At 41.5% G+C, this 6,811-nt stretch overlaps 1 pseudogene across 1 annotated transcript; it reads left to right on the top strand.

The window, feature by feature from the left end:
• The first annotated feature begins 3,016 nt into the window (after positions 1 to 3,016).
• LOC308513689 (E3 ubiquitin-protein ligase RING2-like) lies at positions 3,017 to 6,351 on the top strand (annotated as a pseudogene). The gene is made up of 2 exons: positions 3,017 to 3,025; positions 5,287 to 6,351. The product of its transcript is annotated as an E3 ubiquitin-protein ligase RING2-like (transcript).
• The last annotated feature ends 460 nt before the right edge of the window (positions 6,352 to 6,811 follow it).

Below are 6,811 nucleotides of genomic sequence, written 5' to 3'. Positions count from 1 at the left end.
AGGATCATCATCTACACGTCTAACTTGGTTCCCACCACCTTTTCAACTACAATGGATGCTCCTGTCGGTAAAGACTAGAGATTTAGCTAACATATGCCAGCGAGTATGCTTTCTCATGTTCTTTCATATAATGCTCAAGTATTTCATGATGTCATGATTTCTGTATTTCCCAATGAGGACACTGAGGAAAGTAAGGCATTGGCCCAAGGCCAAAGGTAATTTTCATCCCGCTGATACTCCTGTGTTCCCTGTCAGCACTGCCCTTGAGGAGCTCCAAGTGCCTTTTATTTTTTTAATGGAAAAAAAACCTATTGGAACATCCGTATTACTGGTGGGAATGCAAAATGGTTCTACCACTGTGGAAAAACAGTTTGCTGGTTCCTCAGAAATTAAATGTAGACCCAGTCTCCAGAACTGTGAAAAATAAATTTTTGTTGTTTATAAACAAAAAGTAAAACATAAAATTACTATATGACCCAGAAATTCCATTCCTGGGTATGTACCCAAAAGAATTGAAAGCAAGGTACTCAAACAAGTACAAGTATATGGATGGTCATAGAAACATCCCAACTGTCCCTCAATAGATGAATGGATAAACCAATTTGGTGTATCTATACAATGGAATATTATTCAGCCATGATAAGGAATGAAGTATTGATACATGCTACAATATGGATGAACCTCAAAAACATGCTAAGAACTCAGACACAAAAGCTCACATGTTGTATGATTCCATTTATAAGAAATATCTAGAATTGGTAAATCCATAGAGACAGAATGCAGAATGGTGTTTTCCAGGGGTTGCAGGGAGAGGAAGAATATCCAGAGTTTTATTTTCGAATGATGGAGATATTTGGGAAATAGGTAGAGGTATGGTTGCATAGCACTGTCAATGCACTAAATACCACCAAATTTTCTCTTTAATTTTATGTTATGTGAACTTCACCTGAATAAAAATTTTAAAATTCTCATGAACACATACATATCATCGCACTGAAATGTATGAAATGGATAAAGTCATTGTGTACTGTGATGGTTAATTTTATGTATCTACTTGACTGGGCTAAGGGATGCCCAGACAGCTAGTAAAACATTACTTCTGGGTGTTTCTGTGAGGGTGTTTCTGGAAAAGATTAGCATTTGAATCCATAGGCTGAGTGAACAAGATTTCCCTCAGCCATTAGGGTGGGCATCATCCAATTTCCTGAGGGCCTGAATAGAACAAAAAACAAAGGAAGACAAATTTGCTTCCTGCTTGAGCTGGGACATCCATCTTCTCCTTCCCTGAGACATTGGTGCTCCTAGTTCTGAGCCTTAGGACTCAGATTGAATTCCACTACTAGCTTTCCTGGTTCTCCAGTTCACAGATGGTAGATTGTGGCCCCAGTCTCCATAATCCTGTGTTTTTCTCGTGTGTGTGTGTGTGTGTGTGTGTGTGTGTGTGTGTGTGTGTGTGTCTTGATATACACACACATATACAGTATTGATTGTTTCCCTAGAGAACCATTTTAGCTTGGCTTCTCTTCTTTTCTCTCTCCTCCCTGTATCTTCATATCATGTCTTCCCCAGAGAAACTCATGTTAACACTGTGTTTCCCTACAAATATATGTCATTTATACATAGACATATACAAGGGTTTTGTCTTATAAAATGGGATCATACTATACATGCCTTCTAGATCTTGCTTTTTTTTTTTTCACCAGAAATTCCTACTGAAATAGATCCAAGTACTGGTATAACTCTAATTTATTTATTTTTAATGGCTCTGTTTTGGTTTTCTATCAAAAACTGAAAGAAGACCCTAGTTCAGTCTATAATGTTTGCTATATACTATTTTGTTCTCCCTTCTCATTTCCTTAAAAGTCCTCTAATTCTGTCCTTCATCTACTGATAATCCCAGACCAATGAGTCAGGTACTTTTAAATTGTCTTTCCAAATGTGCTGATGGACATAACCATACTATTTCACCCAGGCGGTCTTGGGACCAGTGACGTGCATTTTTAAGAAGGTCGAGGAGCAGTTTGTAACTGTTAGGAGCAAAGTTAACTTGTCCACGTTGGTACTGAGCCCAAAGCCTAGGCCTCATTACTGCCATGCGTGAACCATGGAGACAGCCAGTGATGAAGATAATTAGCTGTGTAGACAGACTCTCTTCCCATGAGTCCTTAATGACCTGAACAATCTTTTGAAGCAAATAAAACAAGCTCAGATTGTTTTTCTGCATTAAAATGGAATCGTTTTTCTCAGCTTCCTCCAAAATAAGATTTCTTTTTTTTTAAAATTTTTTTTAATATATTTTATTGATTTTTTACAGAGAGGAAGGGAGAGAGATAGTTAGAAACATCGATGAGAGAGACTCATCGATCAACTGCCTCCTGCACATCTCCTACTGGGGATATGTCCGCAACCCAGATACATGCCCTTGACTGGAATCGAACCTGGGACCTCTCAGTGTGCAAGCCGACGCTCTATCCACTGAGCCAAACCGGTTTCGGCCAAAATAAGATTTCTTAAAATATTTTTTTTATTGATTGCAGAGAGGAAGGGAGAGGGAGAACGATATACAAACATCAATGATGCAAGAGAATCATTGATTAGCTGCCTTCTGCATGCTCCACACTGGGGATCAAGCCCACAACTGGGAATGTGCCCTGACCTGGAATAGAACCATGACCTCCTGGTTCATAAAATCGACACTTGACCGCTGTGCCACACCAGCCAGGCCAAAATAAGATTTATTAGTAAGAGTTAGTAGTTTCAGAGGTTAATTGAACAGGTGAAAAAAGGGAAGAAATAATCCCTTATTTTGTTCATCCAACTTGCTGACATCTGAAGCAATTTTCAATTGTTGTTTGTAGGCAAGGGAGAAGGCACGTAAATTTATGGAGTGTATCCAGCATAGCAGGTTGCCAATGCAATGTTCTTCCCAATGTTCTTCATCCCAGGAAAGTGCCAGCCATTGTTATTGCTCCACAGAATGAATGAATGAGTGGTCTTCACTAATGAAGATTGAACCATGGGCTGGGTAAGTGTGTAATCCTTGTGGGCGAGATAAAAATGAGAGATGTTGTAGGCTGAGCCTTGCAAAGTCAAAGTGGCCTCAGATAGTCCCACATGCCTCTCATAGTAGATGCAAAACATGATCTTGCTGTTTATCAAAGGAAGGAAAGCAATTACAATCTTGTAGCAGAAACGTTCCAGATTTGGTGGCACTTGAAAGTTATACAACTCAAGTGGGGCTCTCTAAGAAAAAGAATACACAAATATATTACTTTTGCACCTTTTACAAAAACTGATGGCCATTGCTAGTGGCCTCAGAAGGAGCTTACACTAATAAGAAAACCTGGAGCTTATACTCCATTTGCTCTAGTAAGTCCACCCCCGCTTTTGAGGACCTACTATGTGCTAGAAATTTTCACATGTGTTCTCTCATGTAACCCTCCCAACAATTACATGAGGTTGGTCTTCTTACATCCATGCATTCAGCATAGTAAGTAACCACTTTTTTATTGTTTATATCTTTTTGTATTATTTGCATTTTCTATATATTACACATTTTCTTATCATAAACAACAGTGAAAAATATGAGAAAGAAAGAAATATAACCACAGGTTTGTGTAGGTTTTAATGCCACTTTACTATCATGAGACTGAAAGCCTGGCACACAGTAGGTCCTCAGTAATATTTGTCATCTATTTAAACAGATCAATCCTGCTTAGAAGGCTACATTCTTTACGTACCTGCGTTGTCTGTAAAGGGCTTAATGTCAGGCTAAGGGAAAGGAAAGACCACCTTATCGATGACAAGTCTCTATCGAGCAAAGGCTACAATTCCTGAACAATCAGGATGGCTCTTTGCTCCCAAATTATCAACAGCCTCTCCTTCCCCGTTATCATCTCTGCAAAAACAAGCTGTGTCCTTATGCCTGTTGAGACTTGATATTTTTGTTAATAAGAGGTAACATTATTTTATCTCACAATTGGAATTAAGGTTTTACCATTCCTCTGGGATTTTAACATGAATCCTTCCCTCTTACTGCAGCTGATTCTTGAGAAACATTTGTGGAGAAGGCGGTGTTCTGAGGGTGCAGTAGGCTCTCAGAGAACTGACCTTTGGGCAAAAGTAGGGACCACCTCCACCAGAATCAATAAAATCGGATGGTGCCATGCCGAGGAAAGATGCTATAAGTTCTGGGAAGGGGAGTCCCTACGTGCACCACAGGGACTGGGCTTGTTTTAACTAGTTCTTGATGGCAAGACTCAAGCCAGTGCGTGAAAGCTGTACAAGCCCAGGTGGGGTCTATCAAAGGATAAGGTTACCAGTAAATAGAACGGATCCACAGAGGAACAGGTACTGTATGGAGAACTGAGCTTTTCATCACCATTAATGTTCAACCCAAGGCTGACGAAGTGATATCGTAGGGGCTTGAACAAGGCGTTCACATTTTAAGGCTCTCAGTTCTTAAGAATTAATGATTAATCCTGCGGAGCTGAGAATTTGGGCTAGCTAGCAGAGTGTTTACACACTACATTCTTCGTTCTGCAAAATGTTTTGGTTGTCCTGTCACATAACCCATATGTTCTTACCAATACAAAGATCATCATTTTTCTCCTAGAAACTTTTACATTTGTCATGGGGAGGGCTTTATTTAGGGTAGCCTAGAAAATAAGACACTTCATTTTCTTTCTTTCTTTCTTTTTTTTAAAATATATTTTTTTATTGATTTCAGAGAGAGAAAGGGAGAGGGAGAGAGATAGAAACGTCAATGCTGAAGAGAGAATCATTGATCAGTTGACTCCTGCATATACCCCTGCTGGGGATCGAGCCCACATCCCAGGCATGTGCCCTGACCAGAATTGAACTGTGACCTCCTGGTTCATAGGTCGATACTCAGTCACTGAGTCATGCAGGCCGGGCTACACTTCATTTTCAATTTGTGAATACAAGAGGGAGTTGAGAGAAGCTATCTGCTTGAATGCATTTTGTTTGTATAGTCTTACTCCCATGCAGAAGACTATAGTTGTAGATAACCAAAGATAAATTAGAAAATCTAGGAAAGAGGGAGGCTGCTGGGGGTGGGGCCAGGTGGCCAGAACTGGGCTGCAGCTGGGGGACCTCCAGGCCAGCACCTGGCCGAGGTCATGCACCCAGCAGGTCCCTGTCCCACGGTTCCACCCTCTCCTCACTCTGCTTGCTCCTTCCTCCCCCCTCCTCCCCCCCATCCCCCACGGTCTGTCATGAATATTGAGCATCCCCTGTTGTATTTCCTGAGCTCCATTGCCAAAGGTGGGAAGGTGGGGGTGCTTGTATCTGAGTCTGGTTCCAGCCCTGCCAGCTGAGTCCTCGGCTGGGGCGGGAGCCACAGTGTCTCAGGCTGTGCAGAAGAATGGAACTAAACCATTAAGCAAAACATGGGAACTCAGTTTATATGAGTTACAAGGAACACCTCAGGAAGCAATAACAGATGGCTTGGAAATTGTGGCTTCACCTGGAAGTTTACGCAGTGAATTAACATGCCCAGCTTGTTGGGGTATGTTGAAGAACACCATGACTACAAAGGAGTGTTTACGCCGTTTCTGCCAGACTGCATTATCACTGCTCTCAGCAGTGGCAATAAAGAATGTCCTACCTGTCGGAAAAAGCGAGTTTCCAAAAGATCACGAAGGCCCCAACTTCGATGCCCTCATCACCAAAATGTATCCAGGATGAGTGTGACACTCCTCAAGAGAGTATGAACCAGGAGAAACAAGCACAACAGAGAGCAAATGCTGGATCACAGCATCGAGGAAGGACTGAAGTGCAGGCCATGAACAGATGGCAGGGGGCCAGGAAGCGACAGATTGAAGACGGTGGTGGAGCCGAAGACAATGGCGGCAGGTCTCACTGTAGCAATGCATCCACACACAGCCAGCAGGAAGCAGGACCTAGTAACAAATGGACCAAAACACCAGACTCTGGGCTTGAGCTTGTTAACAGTGCAACAGTGGCAACTGATCCAGTAACGGATGGTGCTGGGGAAATCGAGTTAGTATTTAGGCCTCATCCCACACTTAGGGGAAAAGATGACAGTACACAGACAAGGTACATAAAGACTTCAGGTAATGCTACTGTTGATCATTTTCCAAGTATCTGGCTGTGAGATTAGCTTTAGAACTTCAAAGTAAAGAAGAACAAAGCCAGGTGAACCTTGATACAGCCAGTGAGAAGCACCACACCCTCTACGCAGCAACAGCCGGTGGGCAGTTCCCTGTATTAAATGGCCCGTTTTCTTTGGAATTGGTCAGTGAGAAATGCTGGAAAGTGAACAAACCCATGGATCTTTTTATGTACCCACAAAAGAGCTTTTACTAAAGCCATTTCAGAGAATGAACTGTTTTTATAGCCTTTTTTTTTATTGTTAAAAATGTATCATTACTTTGTGGACAGAATCTTGGATATGTTGGTCAGTTTTCTCACTGAGCCAGACTTGTTTACACTATTAGAATCTTTTCCCCTTAATTTAAGATTTCCTTTTTGGAAGGGATTACAGTTATTCAGAACTTTTCCTTTCCTTTTAAAAAATATATCTAAGTTGTATGTCTTTGATCCAGGAATTTTCCAGAGTTCTATATTCTTAAGGTTTAGTTGGTCATCTTTTCCCCTCCCCTCAATAGTTTAGGGCTTACAAAGTGTTAAATATGTATTTTGACTTTATTTTCTTGGAATCTTACTAGGGGCCCAGTGCACAAATTTGTGCACCTTCAAAGGAACTGTGGGCCGCAAGGTTGCAGTGGGCACAGGGGTGGGTCTCGCCCATCCTCCATGCCACCGC

This window comes from Myotis nattereri, assembly GCF_964212035.1.
Source record: "Myotis nattereri genome assembly, chromosome: 2".
NCBI classification, from domain to species: Eukaryota; Metazoa; Chordata; class Mammalia; order Chiroptera; family Vespertilionidae; genus Myotis; species Myotis nattereri.
Note: the sequence above shows the minus strand (reverse complement) of the source record. Positions and strands in the feature narration are given on the sequence as shown.